Source organism: Arachis ipaensis, chromosome B6 (genome assembly GCF_059453495.1).
Source record: "Arachis ipaensis isolate K30076 ecotype BB chromosome B6, ASM5945349v1, whole genome shotgun sequence".
NCBI lineage: Eukaryota > Viridiplantae > Streptophyta > Magnoliopsida > Fabales > Fabaceae > Arachis > Arachis ipaensis.
This window is the reverse complement of record NC_142441.1, coordinates 81,293,510-81,312,462: the sequence shown is the minus strand read 5'-3', so window position 1 is coordinate 81,312,462 and position 18,953 is coordinate 81,293,510. Positions and strand designations below refer to the sequence as shown.

General features: G+C 40.8%; 1 non-coding gene across 1 annotated transcript; it reads left to right on the top strand.

The window, feature by feature from the left end:
- The first annotated feature begins 248 nt into the window (after positions 1–248).
- On the top strand, positions 249–352 carry LOC148561507 (small nucleolar RNA R71). Its single transcript, XR_015887821.1, has one exon. It is a non-coding gene; the product is annotated as a small nucleolar RNA R71 (small nucleolar RNA).
- Positions 353–18,953: the final 18,601 nt, after the last annotated feature.

Below are 18,953 nucleotides of genomic sequence, written 5' to 3'. Positions count from 1 at the left end.
TCTGAGCCAATATGGCATTCAGAGTATCAACTTCAAGAACTCCCTTCTTCATAGGCGTCCCATTACTCACAGGATTCCTCTCAGAAGTGTACACGAACTGGTTATTAGCAACCATGTCAATGAGTTCTTGAGCTTCTGCAGGCGTTTTCTTTAGGTGAATGGATCCACCTGTAGAAGTATCCAATGACATCTTTGATAGCTCAGATAAACCATCATAGGATATATCCAGGATGGTCCATTCTGAAAGCATGCCAGAGGGACACTTTTTGGTCAGCTGCTTTTATCTTTCCCAAGCTTCATAGAGGGATTCACCTTCTTTCTGTCTGAAGGTTTGAACATCAGCTCTAAGCTTGCTCAGCTTTTGAGGAGGAAAGATCTTGGCTAGGAAAGCCGTGACCAGCTTATCCTAAGAGTTCAGGCTATCTTTGGGTTGAGAGTCCAACCACACTCTAGCTCTGTCTCTTACAGCAAAAGGGAAAAGCATGAGCCTGTAGACTTCAGGATCTACTCCATTAGTCTTATCAGTATCACCCTGTCAACGCATCAGCAGTCCTTCTTCAACCTCTGAATCTGATTTTTGCTCAAGTCCCTCAATTTTAGCCAGAAAATACCTGAAATCACAGAAAAATACACAAACTCATAGTAAAGTCCAGAAATGTGAATTTAACATAAAAACTAATGAAAACATCCCTAAAAGTAACTAGATCCTACTAAAAACATACTAAAAACAATGCCAAAAAGCGTATAAATTATCCACTCATCTGGGGGGACAGAGACTGAACAAGGAAAATGAGAGGAAGGTGAAGTGGGGTGATGAGAGATAGGACTGGGCAGAGCAGCACGGCGGTTGGGTTGCACCGCTAAGCTTGCGCCGGTGACGATGATAGCTGCAGCGAGTGGCGCAGAGGCAGCGAGAAACAGAGAGCAGAGGGGCAGTGAAAGAGAAAGGAAAGAAAAGTGAGAGAAGAGGGAGAAGACGGCGCGGTGATGGTGATTGGCGGCGGCAACGGGATTGGAGTGCTCGCCGGAGGTGAGGTGGTTACTGGGAGAAGTTTGAAGATGGAGGGGGGGTTGAATGGTGGGAGAAGGAAAATGGAACGTTGGGGATGGGAAGGGTATGATGCGCGAATGCGCTAGGGCTTTGAGTCTCTGGGGTAAGTGAAAATTCAAATCCACACGCGCGCGTACGGTGCGCGTTTGCGTGGGTGGAAGAAATGGAAGAACGGAGCGAAAGCGCAATGCGTGCTTGCGCGTACATGAAGGAATCGGAATGGGCGCGGACGCGCAAGGTGCACGTCGGCGCAGATGTGCTGGGCTATAGGCACAAAAGGGGCCCAGAGTTGGCACAACTCTCGGGTCCTTTGGCCTGGATGATGCTAAGACGCATTGACACGCGCGCGCACTATGCGCGTTTGATGAGTTATTTTGGAGGAAAATAAATCTCTCCCAAAACACACAAATCTAACCGGCAAGTGTACCGGGTCGCATCAAGTAATAAAAACTCACGGGAGTGAGGTCGATCCCACAGGGATTGAAGGATTGAGCAATTTTAGTTTAGTGGTTGATTTAGTCAAGCGAATCGAGTGTTGGTTGGGTGATTTGTGATTTGCAGAATGTAAATGGCATGAAAGTAAAGAGGGCAGGAAATTAAATTGCTGAATCTTAAGGAACAAGAAATTAAATGGCAGAAACTTAGAGTGCAAGAAATGTAAATTGCGGAATCTTAAAGTGCAAGGAATGTAAATTGCTTGAAATGTAAATGGGATTGGGACGTGGATTTGCAGAAATTAAACAAGGAAAAGTTAAATTGCATTAAACAGAAGAGGGAAAGGGAATTGGGATTGAACCGGATATGAAGTAGAAAAGTAAATGAACATAGAAAGCAGTAAACAGAGAAGTGAAATGGGAAATTCAGATCTCAGGACCCAGAGACTAGAAAACCAAGTCTAGATCTCAATGCCTTCCTAGATCCAACAAGAACAATTTGCAAGGAGAATGTAAATTGCAAAGAAAAGAGATGAGGAGCAATTAACAGAAAATTAAATTCAATTAACAGTAAAGAAACAGAGAGATCCAAGATTGAGATTGAAACAGAATTTCTTCAATTCTCCAATCCAAGATCCAAGACAAGTGTAAATGAAATTGAAAGCAATGAAAACAAAGAAATTAAAGTTCACTCAAGTTCAAAAGCTCTCCGAAAACTATTATGAAAATTCTAAAAAGAAAGCTCCCCGAATAACTTGAATTCTATCCTATTTATACACTTTCTTCCAATGATCTTCAAGCCTTGAGTTGGGCCTTTGCTCTTGGTGGAATTGGGTTGAAAGAGGCCTTGGTTGATTGCTCTTGAAGTTTGAAGAAGAACCAAAGTGAACCAATTGAACCGGGTTTGAGGTTAGCAAAAGTTGGACCAAAAGTTTGAGCCAAAGTTAGGGGTCTAACTTTGGCTCCAACTTTTCATAGCAGCAAACACATTTTTCTGGTATGCACGTTGGTGCCAACGTTAGGGGTCTAACTTTGACCCTAACGTTGGCCTTGTCTAGTGTGCTTGTGGTGCCAACGTTAGCCTCCAAGTTAGGGGGCTAACGTTGGCGCAAACGTTGGCCCCTCTCCCTTATGTTTTCATGTGCCAACGTTAGCCTCCAAGTTAGGGGGCTAACGTTGGCGCAAACGTTGGATGGCCAGGGAGGAATTCATGTGCCAACGTTAGCCTCCAAGTTAGGGGGCTAACGTTGGCGCAAACGTGGGATGGCCAGGGAGGAAATTTCAAGTTCCAACGTTAGCCTCCAAGTTAGGGGGCTAACGTTGGGGCTAACTTCTTGCTTCCTGGTTCAATTTCACTTATTCCATTGTCCTCTCTTCACTCCTAGCCATTCCTCTTTGCTTCAACTTTTCTCCAAGCTTTCTTCACCTATCATTAATCAACCAAACTCATCAAAGCTATGCTCAAAATCATGAGATATTCATTCTTTCATAATATGCAACAAATATAGCATAAAACCTCATGAAATGGCATAAATTCATATATGGTTGGTTCAATCAAGGGAAACATGAAAATCTACTCAATTAGCTTGCTTGTAGCTCAAGAAAGTGCATAATTCTAATGAAAACAAAAGAAAAAGACTAGTTAAAATAGGCTAGGATGACTTGTCATCACAACACCAAACTTAAAGCTTGCTTGTCCCCAAGCAACAAAAGATTTATTGAGAAGAAAGAATGAAATAGAAGATGATGTTCATGCTAGCAGAGTATTATTGATAGTTCATGGGGTTTTGTGTGGATATGCCAATACTCACTTCTTATTGACTCCTAGGCCTAGAAAGTCTCCTTCAAGCTTCAAGTGACATGCTGCTATGACCTCTCATTATTCCTTTATCCTTGGCTATTACTTTGTTCATAAGCTTTATTTGAGTGTCATGTGTAGCAAGTTCATTTTCTTTTCTTTATACTTGACACATTATTCACCATAGACACTTGGCTCACATTCCTTCTTAAAACATTGATGCCCAGCACCTCTTTGGGTTACTAAATGCCTTGTAGTTAGGTTGCTCTTGATAGTGGACTTTCAGCTGATGATCCCGGGTTAGTTAACCCAAGTCACCAAGTGTTGAGGCACTCCTAAGAGCTTACTAATCCAAGCAGATCCTAGTACAAAGACATCACAGGCATATATTTCAAAGTTCAAGCTATTGGTGTCCAGCTTTGTTTCTTTTTGTTTTTCTTTTGTTTTGCCACTTTTTGGCTATCTTTTTTTTTTCTTTCTAACCAAGGAATTTAATTCAATTGAGATTCATAGACAGTAGGCCACTCTTTACTTAGAAGGGGATATCCTGGCTCTTTATTCACTAAAAGTGAGCTACTATAAAAGATGAGCTCTTTATTCATACCACCACTTACTTTTATTCCACTTCTATCTAACAGAAACCATTTTACTTCACATTCAAACTGTTCTTTTATTGAATTAAAAGATGCAGGGGATAACACATGCTTCTTGTTAAGTGAAAATGAACACACAAGCACACACATAAACTAGCCTACTTATTTTAAAAGATACAAACATAATGCAAAGACTTTTAAATAACTACTTAGAAATGCAAAGACAACTTAGAACAGATAGATTTTGTAGTGATGAATAAGGAGCAAGTCCACCTTTCATTTGTCATGCCTTTTCTTTCTCCTTTCATACACTTGGCTGCTAGTGTTTCCACCGTCCTTGTTTGGTGGTTGTTGATCTTGCCAAAAGCCAGCCTTATTCATAGCCTCCTCCACTCTATCTTCAAGTCTCATAGCCCTGTTCACTTCTACCTCGCTTCTCATTTTGAAGAATTCATCAAAAGTTGGGAACGCCGGATCCATGTTGTGCAAATGTTCTCCAATATAGTTCAGTTTGATTTGGCTATTGACATTGTAATCGGCTTGCACTTCATACCTTGCATCTTGGAGTGTTGTGAACTCCTTGAAAGCCTTCAAACTTTCAGCTTGCATTTGTTCCAACTTCCCAAAAGATTCATGAGATTGAAAGGCATGTTCTTCTTGCATCACAAGGAATCTTGACTCGAATTCACTTTGTTTGCTCATTATTCTTAGCTCTCTTTCTTCTTGTGCTTGTTGGTTCTTCATGTACAGAGAATGGTATTCCTCTTGCCTTTCTTGGATTCTCGTGTACTGTTGAGACAATCTTCCTATTGCTTCTTGCATTTGAGTCATATCCATATTACCATGTGGGAAAAAGTGTGGCTGTTCCTCCTCCTCTTGTGGCTCTTCTTCTATGTGTGGCTCATCTTCTTCCATTGGCTCTTCTCTTTCCCTTCCTCCATATGGTCTTCGGCCTTGATGTGCTTCAAGGGGCATCATCATTCGTTCAATGGTTATGGGCATGCCTTGGCTTAACCACATTGGATTCTCCTCTTCCAATGGAACTTTAGCCTTTGCACACAACCTTCAAATGGTACTTGGATAGTACAACCAAGATCCGGCCGAATTCTTTTCAGCTAACTTTTGAATGTCTCTTGCAAGGATATCATGAACTCTTATCTCTCCACCCACCATGATACAATGCAGCATCACGGCTCTCTCTCTGTTAACTTCTGAGGTGTTCACAGTGCCCAGAATTGATCTTTTCATCAACTCATACCATCCTTTTGCTTCCGGAGTGAGGTTACATCTCTTCAGGAACTTGTATCTGTTTTTGTTATCTCCTTCCCATTCTGAGTTCTCAAAACAAATGTCTCTTGCAATCTCCTCATACTCTTGATCCTCAGTCAATCTTTGTTGGTATCCCGGTTCATCAAAGCGGACTGACTTTAGTTTCAAGACTTTCTTGATTTCGTCCGGGCTAAAGTCTACTTCCACCCCCCGCACATAGCTCTTGTACGTTGGGGGCTGACGCATGTCAAGCCTTGGGACATTTGAATAGAACTCTCTTATGATATTGGTATTAATTCGGGTGGCTGGTGATGTAAGTTCCTCCCATCTCCTCTTCCGGATTTTGTTCTTCATTTCTTGACATCCATCATCCGGCAACATGAATGGAATTTCAGGATAGATTCTTTTCTCGTTCATCCATTGAATTTGCATTTGATGAAACCAAGACTTAAACCTCCGTTGGTCATATTCATGTGTTTCTTCCTCCACTATTGGATTTTTTCCTTTTCGTCGTTTGGTTCTTGAGGAGGATGCCATGATCACTTGGTTGGTTGAGAGGGGATGTGAAGAATGTTGGAGAGTTTGATGTATGTTTGGAGGAGAAAGAAGTTAGGACCGGACTTGCTATGACAAGAAATTATGAAGAGAAGTTTAAGTGGTTGGAGTTTAAAGTAGGAGAAAGGTTGCACAAAGCTTGTTATGTTGAGGAGTGATTCGGTCATGTGCATGGCTTGAAGGTGGTATGCTTTTAAATGAGCAATGAAGGGCTAGGATACAATTAGACACTATGGGGATCAAGGGTGTGCATGTATGGATGAATGAAGACAAAATTTGCTCCTTCCCTTGCCTTTGCCGTGATCATTCTCAAGGAGTGGCAGATTTCTTTCTTGAAGCATGTGATGGGATTTTGTCCTTATGCTATGCTTTTCTTTGTCTTGTCTTTTTCTTTGAAGATTCTTTGACCTCCTAGTCACCACAACAAGACAACATACATTAGTCTTATCCAACCGTAGCAAGGGTGTGCTTTTTATTAAAACTTTGTGAACCATCAATTCTTATCTCATTTGAACCGTGACACTCTCTTTGGAGGACACCAAACTTAATGTTTGGTAATGTATAAAGAAATGAGTCTCTTCCTCCAACTAGTGAGGTTCAAATGTTACATGTTCATAAGAATTGTTTCCATTACACTTTCTTTTCCTTTTTTTTTTTTTCATGAAGGATTAATTGTATCTTTGAATCGGTGTATCAAGGTTTGATGAACACCAAACTTGTTTCTTGTCAAAGGGTACATCACAATTAATGCCTTCATCACTGAATAATAATTTTTCTATTTATAAGGTTTTGGAAAATAACAAATGTATGATTATTGATGCATGAGTTCCAAATTTTCATGAAGCTATGTGGACACCAAACTTAGTGTTCGGCCATATGCTCTATCAAAATATTTTAAGCATGTGAAACGAAATTCTTTGTAACATTGGTTTAGTGTGCTTGGAGGCATACTAAACTTAGTATATGTTTCATAACAGTGCATGCAGTCAATGGACATATTCATGAAAAGAGAAACGAATTCATGCTCAAATAATCATAACTTATTGAATTTAAAATGACATGAATCTTAAGGCATGGGTTGCCTCCCATGGAGCGCTCTTTTATTGTCACTAGCTTGACATTGAGGCTTTCTTTTATGGTGGTTGGTGCTTATAGGGCCTCAATTTGTCTCCCCTGACCGTGATCCTCTTCTTTGTTCTCTGGTGTTCAATTTCAGCATGTTCTAATGATATTATGTTGCTAACAGTGTAGTAATCCTCAGTTTGTTGATTTGCCCCCAGCTGTTGATATATCAGTTGCACTTTGTCACCTTTGGAAAGCCCCTCTGTTGGAATCTTTCTATTCTTCCAGCCCCTTTTTGCTTTGTTTCTACGTTTCATCTTCCCTTTTGTTGAGCTTTCTTTTCTGGCCATAGGCTTTCCTTGGGGACTTCTCTTTTCAGTGGCTAATACTCTAACATCCTCTTGGACTTTTTCATCAGTCTGCACAATCCTTAGCATTGGGATGTTGCTGTGACTTTCCTGGTCGTTTGTCATATAGTCTTTCTTTTCCTTGCTAAATTGTGCCTCTGGCAACACCTTCAGAGTGATGCTCTGGTCGTGCATTCTGAGAGTTAATTCCCCTTCCTCTACGTCTATGATAGCTCTAGCAGTGGCTAAGAATGGCCTTCCCAGTATAACAGAGTCACCATCATCATCGTTTGATTCTAGAACCACAAAATCAGCAGGGTAAATAAAACTGTCCACCTTGACCAAAAGATTTTCAATTACACCCCTGGGGTATACCATTGACTTGTCTACCAGCTCCAAAGACATTTGTACTGGTTTGACCTCCTCTATATTCAGCTTTTTCACCAAGGAGGATGGTATTAAGTTAATACTTGCTCCGAGATCGCACATTGCTTTAGTGATGGTCAATTCCCCAATGGTGCAAGGCAACAGGAAGCTCCCTGGGTCCTCAAGCTTGGGAGGAAGCCCCTTTTGAATCAAGGCCCTGCATTCCTCAGTAATCATTATGGTTTCTTTCTCATCCCAGCTTCTTTTCTTGTTGATGAGATCCTTCAGAAGCTTGGAGTATAGAGGCATTTGCTCAAGTGCTTCAGCAAAGGGGATATTAATTTCTAGCTTCTTAAAGATCTCAAGGAATTTGTGAAAATGCTGGTCTTTAACCTCTTTGTTGAACCTCTGGGGATATGGCAGTGGAGGTGTGATGCTTTTTCCTATTTGCTGCTGCCCCTGAGCTACTTCTTTTGAGCTATGTGGCTGGTTGTCCTTCTCTTTGAGTTTTTCAGTGTCTTTGTTTGGCATCACAACTTGCTCCTTAGCCTCATCTGCTTTTGTTTGCTTCTCATCCTCCGTTGGTTCTTTGATGTTCTCTGCTTGCTTCCTTGTAGTGTCATTGTTGCTTATCAATGCTCTCCCACTCCTTAATTGTATTGCCTTGCATTCTTCCTTGGGATTTGGAATTGTGTCACTGGACAGTGAGTTTGAGGGTCTCTCAATAGATACTTGCTTGGAGAGTTGCCCCATCTGTCTCTCTAGGCTCTTCAGGGAGGCTTCCTGATTCTTGGCTACCATTTCCTGGTGTTTCAGCATTTTGTCTATCATGGCCTCCAAGTGAGTGATTCTTTGGGCTTCAGGTGATATTTGAGGTGGGTTATGAGATGTGGGTGGTGGATGGTAGGCATTTTGGTTGGTTGGTTGGTTATTAGATTGGTATTGGTTGATGTTGGGGTAGTTGTTTTGAGGTTTTCTGTAGGGGTTTTGGTTAGTCTGCTGCTGGTTGTGATTTTGGTTGCTTCTTGGGTTGTGTTGGTTTGAGTTCCTCTGCCATGGTTGTTGGTTTTGGGTATGGTTATCTCCCCATCTGAGGTTTGGGTGGTTTTTCCAGGATGGATTGTATGTATCACCATACACTTCATTTGGTCCTTGGTTGTGCATATACTGTACTTGCTCTTGTTGTTGTTCTTCTTGAGTTTCTTCACTCTGTCCCCATGTGGTTGATGGTTGGCTAGTTTTAACTGCTGCAACTTGGAGACTATCAATTCTCTTGGCCATTTGCTCAAATTGTTGCTGAATTTGCTGCTGCATCATCTTGTTTTGAGCTAGGATTGAATCCACTCCTTCTAGCTCCATTACTCCTCTCCTTTGTGATGGTTGGCGGCCTCTTTGATGAGCAAAGAAATATTGGTTGTTGGACACCATATCAATGAGTTCTTGAGCCTCTTCTGCAGTTTTCATGAGTTGCAAGGACCCTCCAGCTGAATGATCCAAAGCTTCCTGAGATTTCAGTGTCAAGCCTTCATAGAAGTTTTGAAGCTTCTCCCACTCATTAAACATGGCAGGGGGACATTTCCTGATCAGAGCCTTGTACCTCTCCCATGCTTCATAGATAGGTTCGGCCTCCATTTGTGTAAAAGTTTGTACCTCAGCCTTTAACCTTATAATCCTCTGAGGTGGATAGAATTTGGCAAGGAATTTAGTTACCAAATCATCCCAGTTGTTAATGCTGTCCCTTGGAAACGATTCCAACCATTGAGTGGCCTTGTCCCTGAGAGAAAATGGGAATAGCATCAGTTTGTAACTGTCAGGGGGCACTCCATTAGTTTTGACAGTGTTGCATATCCTCAAGAAAGTGGATAAATGTTGATGTGGGTCCTCAAGTGGTCCTCCACCAAAAGAGCAATTGTTCTGAACCAAAGTGATGAGTTGTGGCTTGAGTTCAAAATTGTTGGCATTGACATTTGGAGCCAAGATGCTGCTCCCACAATGTCTAGGATTTGCAAAGGTATAGGAAGCCAAAACTCTCCTCTGGGGTGGGTTGCCATTGTTGTTGTCTTCTCCACCTGGTGGATTGGTTAAATGTTCCTCCATCTCTTGGAATTCTTCGTCTGATTCCTCTTCTCCAATAATATTTTTCCCTCTTTCAGCTCTTCTTAACCTCCTGAGAGTTCTTTCGTCTTGTTCATGAAAACTGGGTATGATTCTTCTTGTACCTGACATACAAGCAGAGCATGAGGAATGCACAAAACCAGTGACACTTCAATTTACTGCCAGATTGAAGTGTTAGTTAGTTTAAGCAAAAAATCAAACAGTTAGTGGGTTAATCAAAATTAAAGAAAAAGTGCTTGATCTAGATCACCACCTCACTTAATCATTGTCAATCTAATCAATCCCCGGCAACGGCGCCAAAAACTTGATGAGTTATTTTGGAGGAAAATAAATCTCTCCCAAAACACACAAATCTAACCGGCAAGTGTACCGGGTCGCATCAAGTAATAAAAACTCACGGGAGTGAGGTCGATCCCACAGGGATTGAAGGATTGAGCAATTTTAGTTTAGTGGTTGATTTAGTCAAGCGAATCGAGTGTTGGTTGGGTGATTTGTGATTTGCAGAATGTAAATGGCATGAAAGTAAAGAGGGCAGGAAATTAAATTGCTGAATCTTAAGGAACAAGAAATTAAATGGCAGAAACTTAGAGTGCAAGAAATGTAAATTGCGGAATCTTAAAGTGCAAGGAATGTAAATTGCTTGAAATGTAAATGGGATTGGGACGTGGATTTGCAGAAATTAAACAAGGAAAAGTTAAATTGCATTAAACAGAAGAGGGGCTAACGTTGGCGCAAACGTTGGATGGCCAGGGAGGAATTCATGTGCCAACGTTAGCCTCCAAGTTAGGGGGCTAACGTTGGCGCAAACGTGGGATGGCCAGGGAGGAAATTTCAAGTTCCAACGTTAGCCTCCAAGTTAGGGGGCTAACGTTGGGGCTAACTTCTTGCTTCCTGATTCAATTTCACTTATTCCATTGTCCTCTCTTCACTCCTAGCCATTCCTCTTTGCTTCAACTTTTCTCCAAGCTTTCTTCACCTATCATTAATCAACCAAACTCATCAAAGCTATGCTCAAAATCATGAGATATTCATTCTTTCATAATATGCAACAAATATAGCATAAAACCTCATGAAATGGCATAAATTCATATATGGTTGGTTCAATCAAGGGAAACATGAAAATCTACTCAATTAGCTTGCTTGTAGCTCAAGAAAGTGCATAATTCTAATGAAAACAAAAGAAAAAGACTAGTTAAAATAGGCTAGGATGACTTGTCATCAGCGTTCGCGTGGATGGCTGAGCTTATTGGAGGGGCGCGGCGGCGTGAAGTACGCCAACGCGTGAACAGCAAAACAGGGAGTGACGCGGACGCGTGCAGCGTGCGTCCGCGTGGGTTGAGGCACAGAGTTGGCCCAAAAGTGGCGCAACTCTCTGGTTTTTGGCCCAGGAAACTAAAATGTGCAGCCGACGCGCGTGCGCACTTTGCGCTTGCGCGTGGCTTACTTTTTCTCTCTCTTTTTTTTTTTATTACGAGCATAAAAAGACCTCATAACTTTCCATCCTTTTCTAAAACTCTAGCTAAGGTGTAAGATTAAGCACATTTGGAGACATAGAGGCATTTTCAGACAACTTGAGAAAACTTGCAATTCAAGCAAAAACTCAATTCAAAAATAAATTCATCCCTTATTAAAGCATAGAATGCATAAACACCTTAGTAAACAAAAGAAAATATACCAAGAGTTAAAGAAACTATATACAATGGAATCCAATTCATTCATTCATTATATCTACAGGAGAATGGAAAGAGTTTACCATGGTGGGGTGTCTCCCACCAAGCACTTTTAGTTTAAGTCCTTAAGTTGGACATTGGGAGGCTCCTTGTCAAGGTGGCTTATGCTTGTACCCATCCTTGAACCTCCACAAGTGCTTGTCCTTCAATCGGTTGTCAGAAGTTCCAACCTTCTTCATTAAGCTTTGGTGAGGTTCTTTCCAAGACGTGAGCTCCCGAGAAAGATTATCATAGGATAATCCAGGATCCCATATCTTGTCCTCGCACCCATCTTCTAGTTGATTATCTTGACTTTGTCCGGGTGACGAGAAAATAGAATTCTCATGGAAGCACCACACTACTCTCCTAGACCCATTTAGTTCAGCATTACACCAATCTATGCTCTCTAATTCCGAGCTTCCCACCATAATGAGCCTATATTTAGAACGCCAACCACTAAACATCCTCCTTTTTCGCTTGATTCCACAAAGCACCCCGAGTTGGCCATCCGTTTCAAGCAAACCATATTCAAGTGGGATAACACAGCTGCGAGTTAGAAGTTTTACCCGCTCAAATGGAGGATCGGATGATGAACTAGGTAGAGGAATTCCCAAAGATCGTGATAAAGCATGCTTTACTCCCGTCCATCCCTTTCTAGAGGTTTCCACCACTTGGTGAGGTTCTTCAAGTTCCCCCTCATGCCAAGTCTCCTTAGGTTCACCTTCTTCTTCACCAATTTCTTCTATTTCTTCCCCATCGCTCTCATCGTAGATAGGAGGTCTAGTGAAGTCTACCTCATCATCAAGTCTAAGCAAATTGGGGAAGGATTCTTCAAACTCAAAAGGATCATATGTTGATTCGGAATCATCATAGGTAGGAAAGTTTGTTGCTTGGAGCACTTCTTCCAGTTCTTCACTTGCATCAGGCTTCGGAGGTTGCAAGCCCTCTTCAACCTTGCTTTCCAATGTACTGGGGGAGGGTTCAACAGGATTGTTAAGGGAGTTGATCGAAGTGGGTAAAAAATCATTAGAGATGGAATCCACTTCTTTATCAATTTCCTTTAACTCATTGTTTACTCCTGTGACATTGCTCTCTTCTTTGATATTCCCTCCACATTCCTTGGAGGAAGTTTCCTCAACTTGGGATTCCTTTATGTACTCAACATATCCTAAACATCCATCCACCACTTCCTTTTGTTCACTAATCTCTATCTTCTCTTCTTGTTGTGGTTTTTGATTCAATTCTTCTTCCTCGCCATGGAGTTCCATGTTCATATCCTTGCTAAGCTCCAGGGTTGCTTCTCCGCATCCAACAATGGAAGTACTTATGGCGCATGAGCTTAGGTGAGATGTTAGGTGACCCACGGCTTCTACTATGCCGGCCACCCTTACTCTTAACTCCTTGAACTTGGTTTCATCTTCCTCTTGTCGCCTTAAAATACGAGATTCAAGGTCTCTCAATTCTAACATGAAGGCTTCATCAGGAGATGGGGTTGGAAGATAAAATTCATCAGTTAGGGAAGAATTTTTATAATCGGAAGGTGGTTCATGTTGGTCAAGATCTTGACGTGGTGTATGTGGAATTTGTGGTTCTTGAGAGTATTGGTGTTGGGATGGAGGTTGTTCTACATGTAATTCTAATGGTGGTTGATATGGTTTGTATAATTTATGGTCATATGGAGGCGAATGATGGTATGAGGCTTGTGAGTATGACGTGTGGCTATGTTGAGGATATGTCTCATAGGCATATGGTGGTGGTTCTTGGAAGTCACAAGGAAATTCACCATATCTAGTAGATTGATATGCATCATAGAACGGCTCTTCTTCATAGTGCATTGGTGGAGGTTGTTGCCATGGAGGTTGATCAAGTGTTTGAGGCTCCTCCCACCTTTGATCTCCAATTCCTTGATGTACATCCTCGTTGAAGCCTTCATCTCCTACAACATAGTTTGAGCTACACTCATAGCCAAAGTGAGAATTCATAGTGATGTGGAAAGTAAAAAAAAAAACAAAGAGCAATAAGAAATGAAGAAGACTAAATCCTAAAACTAGCAAAAATCAACAAGGAAACAAAAAAATAAAGCTATTCACAATATGTACAATAGCCAATAACATAGCACCATTGGGCTCCCCGGCAACGGCGCCAATTTGATAGAAGAAGGATTGTCGTGTCGGTATAGAATTTCACAATTGAAATCTCGTTGCAAGTATAGTTCTACACCAACAAACAATTCTCCCAATCAAAAATTTTGGGTTGTCACAAGCTCAACCCCCAATGAAAATTTACCGGAGTATTTCGAACTCCGGGTCGTCTCCCTAGGAACCAACGGAGTGCATGTGTATTGGCTATAGAGGGGAAAAAGGGGGTTTTGTTTATGAGATGGCAAGGAAATAAGTAAATTGAGCGAGTAAGTAAAGAAAGCAAATTAAAGAACTCTTGGCTAAGAATTGGGTACTTAAGATCACAATCCTAGTTAATACCAATTATCGACAATTATGAGAGGCCAACCCATTAAGTTTACTTCTCGAAGCCTTAAGTACGTAACATTTACTCCTAGACTGGAAGTATGTCAAATAGGCCTAATCACATCCACCCATAAGTCCTAACCTCCCCACCAATTGGTTTAGTAGTGGATAGCATCAATGGGCTTCAAATTGATCACACAGGGTTCTCAAATTACCAATTCCATGGTATCCAAAACTCAAGATCACTTAAGTCCCTTGGCCTAGACCAAGAGTTGACAAAACTACTCAAGAACTGAAGAAAACATTTCATCAAACACCTAGAGTGCAATAAAAATTGACATCATAACTTGCAAGGATACTAAAATCTACCACTATTAATTGCAAGAAAAGTAAATTAACAACTCAAATCAACATCAATTAAAGGGACATCAACATTAAAATTGCATTAAATGTAAACAAATCCAACATAAGTGCATGAATGTAAAAGAGAGCATAAAAGTATAATTAACACTACAAATCATGAGAATCAAGGAGTAGAAGTAAGAGATCATAAAAGAAATGAGATGAGAACATGTATTTAAACCTAGATCTAGAAGAGATTGACCTAACCTAATTCTAGAGAGAAGAGGGAGCTTCTCTCTCTAGAAACTAAACTACATGATGCTAAGGCTACAAACAATTGCTCCCCCTTTTGCTTGGACTTCAATTCTGCATGAAATACACTCAGAAACAAGTTGGATTTGGGCTTGGGCAGCTCAGAAAATCGCCCCCAGCATTTTGCCATTAAGTGGGCCAAGTACGAGTGTTGGCGCGTACGCGCCATGTGCGCGTGCGCGTTGATTGGCAAATCCCCATCCGCGCGTAAGCGGCATGTACGCGTGCGCGTCCTTGTGAGAGACCACTTTTGCGCGTGCGCGCCTTGTACGCGTGCGCGTCCATTGGTTCCTTCCAAATCTTTGTTTCTTCATGCATTCTCCTCTTTGCATGCTTTTCTCCTCATTTCTTCCATCCGATAATTGCCTAATGAACCTGAAATTACTTAACAAACACATCAAGGCATCGAATGGAATTAAGGTGGGTTAAAATCACCAATTTATGGCCTAAAAAGCATGTTTTTACATTTAAGCATAATTTAAGGGAGAATTACAAAACCATGCTATTTCATTGAATAAATGTGGGAAAAGGTTGATAAATCCCCCAAAATAAGCACAAAATAAACCATGAAATCGGGGTTTATCAAATCTCCCCACACTTAAACTAACCATGTCCTCATGCTAAAATCAAGAAAGAAGCAAAGGGTATCACATTTATTCAATGCAAGCTACTAACTAAATGCAATCTATTTATATGCAAGTTATTTACATGAATGCAATGGCTCAGTCAAAACAAGTCAATTTCCAAGAGTACACGTGTAAGCACAAGGGCTAAGGTGTTAGCAATCAAGCAAACCACAATTAGATTGAATCATTGAAAGAGTTCACAAACTTGCAAGGGGAGATTATTAAGGGTGGAAACATGTAATTGAGCGATCGAACCCTCACCGGATATGTATCCGCTCTAAGAACTCAAGTGTATGGGGTTGATTCACTCAATTCTCCTCTAATCATGCTTTCTAAGATTTATTTTTCATCTAACAATCAACAAATATCATGAGGGCTTTCCCATAGGTTGTAATGGGGCTAGGGTCAAGGTAGGATGCATATGGTCAAGTGAGCTAGAAATTTGAATCTTTGATTAACATAAACTTTCCACCTAACCTATGACAACCTATACAATTCTAAACAAACCTAACTACCCATTCTTCACTTTTAACACACTCATGCATTCTATTTTAAACACCACACATATGCATTGATTATTATTGAACCTTGAACCTTGGGGCATTTTGTGCCCTTTTTATTCCAATTCTTTTTCTTTCTTTTTCTATAAATATTTTTTTTTCTTTTTATTTTTCTCATTTCAAAAAATTTTTTTTTTCATAAAGTATATATACAAGTACCAATGCATATGGTTTTACATTTGATTAATACATGAGTATATACCTAATTCCCAAAATTTTTCAATAAAAATATAAACACACTTTTATCTCTACCCAATGTTCCCAACTCTCCTAAAATCAAATAATGAACACTCTCACTAGCCTAAGCTAATCAAAGATCCAAACAAGGGCCATTTATTGTTTTTCACTTAGGCTTGTAGTGTGCTATAATTAAGAATAAGTGGGTTAAGCATAGGCTCAACATTGGCTAACAATGGAAGATGAAAGGGTAGGCTATTTGGGTAAGTGAGCTATTTGAACAATGGCCTCAATCATATAAATGCATGTATACAGAAATAATGGACATAAAGAATCAAACAAATCAAGGATTACAATCATAGGAAGAGAATAATGCACACAAGAATGAAAATAAGTGGTTATGTATGTGTAACCACACAATTAGGCTCAAATCTCACATGCTTGTGTTCTTAGCCTAAAACATGATCCACAAAGTATATACTTCAAGCAAGTTCTAAAAAAAATTTTAACCAATTGGGGTGGTGTCCAAAAAAAGATTTTCTTGGAAATTTCTATCATATTGATTGAGCTTATTCTAATGTAAAATTGTGATTTAGAAAAATTCTCCTAGTTTACCCCTTTTTCAATCAAAACATGTTTCGTCTATAAGAAGGGTTAACTAGATTTTCAGCAATCTATTAATTTTTTAATCACAATCAACAACTGAGATGCAATATATATATATATATATATATATATATATATATATATATATATATATATATATACTAAAAGTGTGCAACAACCAAAATAAGAGTATCTACAAAAGCATAAATATGTACAGCAATCCCAAAATGATCTAAAACGTAAAGTGCGAAATAAAACAAAATAGAGTAGCAGCGAATAGAAATAAAAGTATGAAAGTTCACCACATAAAGTGCAAACACCGGTCATGAACGGTGACCTCCCCACACTTTAGGATTGAGCATCGTCCTCGATGCTACTAATGAAGCTTGGGATGGGGGTCAACAATCGCACCAGGTTGTGGCTCATGCTCAGGCTCGGGCTGTGGGACTGGAGGTGGCACCGGCTGTGGCTCCAGAATGACATGCTGGACCTCAGGAGGCTGCTGGACCTCAGTAGTGGTCTGCGTCACTGGTGGTGCCTCCTGCTGTGTCGGCTCCGCACCATGCTCTTCCTCCTGATCCTGCTCATCAGAGGCGGAAGACTCTGGAAGTGGAGGGAGCTCGATAACCTGTAATGCAGCCGCCTGGTCTAAGCGGTCGAGGCGTCGCATAACACGACGCTCGAAGCGCTCCATGAAGCGAAGAAGGTGCTGCACTAACAGATAGGTCGGCTCAGGTGCTGATGGTGGTGCAGGTGCTGGTGTGGACGAAGAGGGTCTAGCTGCGGTGGAGGATGAAGGTCTAGCTGCCTCGACTACCGCTCTAGCTCGAGAACGGCAGCTAGTCGGGGGCTTCTCATGCACCCATACACCCCATGGAATAGTAACTTCCTTGTCATCATCATCTGGAGGTGGTGGTGTCATGTCCTCGTCCTCCCACGGGACATCAGCTAGCTCAGCTAAGCTAGTAACCAGTGTCGGAAACGGTAGCAAGCCGCGAATATGAGCTCTCCACATGCTATGCCTAATCAGTCGGGGAAAATACACCTCCTTCCCCTCCATGACACACCCAATCAAAACTAGCATATCCATCGGAATCTCTGAGAAGTGAGTGGTAGGGAAGACATAGTGGGCAAATATCTGCTGCCAAGTCCTAGCCTCCCTAGTCAGATATGCAAATAGCATGCCCTTGGGCTTTGTGTTGCTCGAATCCATCACCCAGGAAGCATCTGGTGTAGCAATCACGCGCCTAAGCACCTCATAGTCAAAAGTCATGGAGAGGAGAGCTACCTCTGCCTGCTGGTAGGCACAAGTCTCAGGAGTACCAACTCTGCAGAGCAGTGCATCCTTTAAGGCATCCTTAGTGATCATAATTTCTCTACCCCTCAAGTGTAATGAATCCAAGCCTTGTCGGAAGAAGTTACAGTAAAATTCCTTGACCCACGAGATGTTAATCCGTCCCAAGTCCCTATCGACGAAATCCAATCCCAACTCAGAAATACGGGCGTTTATGGCACGCCTTACATCATTGGGAAGATTCAGCTTCTTCTCAATGTTCAGCTTTGTCTTTGCATAACGAGAAAGGCGTAGTTCGCAGTAGAGGTTTGGAAACTTGGTTGGATCAGTGGATGGAAGTAACTGATTTTCTTTTTCCTCATCATTTAGCGGATTCTTAGCATAGTTAGCATATGGTGAGGGTGTAGAGGTCTTAGAGCGCTTCCTCTTTTTGGAAGTAGTGGCTATAGCCTTTCCTTTATCTGACATCCTGAAAACATAGATAATATAATATAAACTTATAGCCAAGTAGATACAAAGCACTCAAAGCAAAGCATATTCATGAAGTGAATAAGGAAAGAGGATTTCTTGGAATGTAAGCAACAGAATATAAAATTCAAACCAGACTTCTAACCAAGAATTAAAACCATGTTTTGCACATCCTTCGTTAATTGAGTTCAGAAAGTACCATATCCAAAAGAATGACAAAAAGAGTTAGGTTGAAAACCAAAAGGAGTCAGTTGGTTAAATGAGTTAGAGTTAGAAATCAGTTTGAAAATCAGTGATATGGTAATAACCATCTCAATCTGAAAGGAATGCACAAACCAATGCTGTAAGCACATTCACAATCATGAGTTGCAACAAGTCATTGATGATGAAATATGATATAGCTAGAAAACAGCTAATATGAAACAAACCATCAATCAATGTAGGGATCACTAGTAATGTTGGTGAAATCAGAATCTTGAGAAACAAGTAAATCAAGCATATTTAACACCAACTTTAGCAATGCATACAAGTCACAAGTTCAAATGTGAATTGGAAACCTCATGGTCTATGTGACTTAATGAGATTATGTATGAACATAATGAACTATTTGGTCACATAGATGAGAACATTCAAACTTATGTGTCTATTGCAAAACAGGCACAAAATTTTAAGGAAATCACAAGTAATGGTCAATTGGAAAATTCATTCAAACCATTCAATGCCTAGACGCAAACCATCATGCATCACAAGCAAGGAGTTTAAGCAAGACCAAAACTTGTCCCTAAGGATTTTCCAAAACCATTT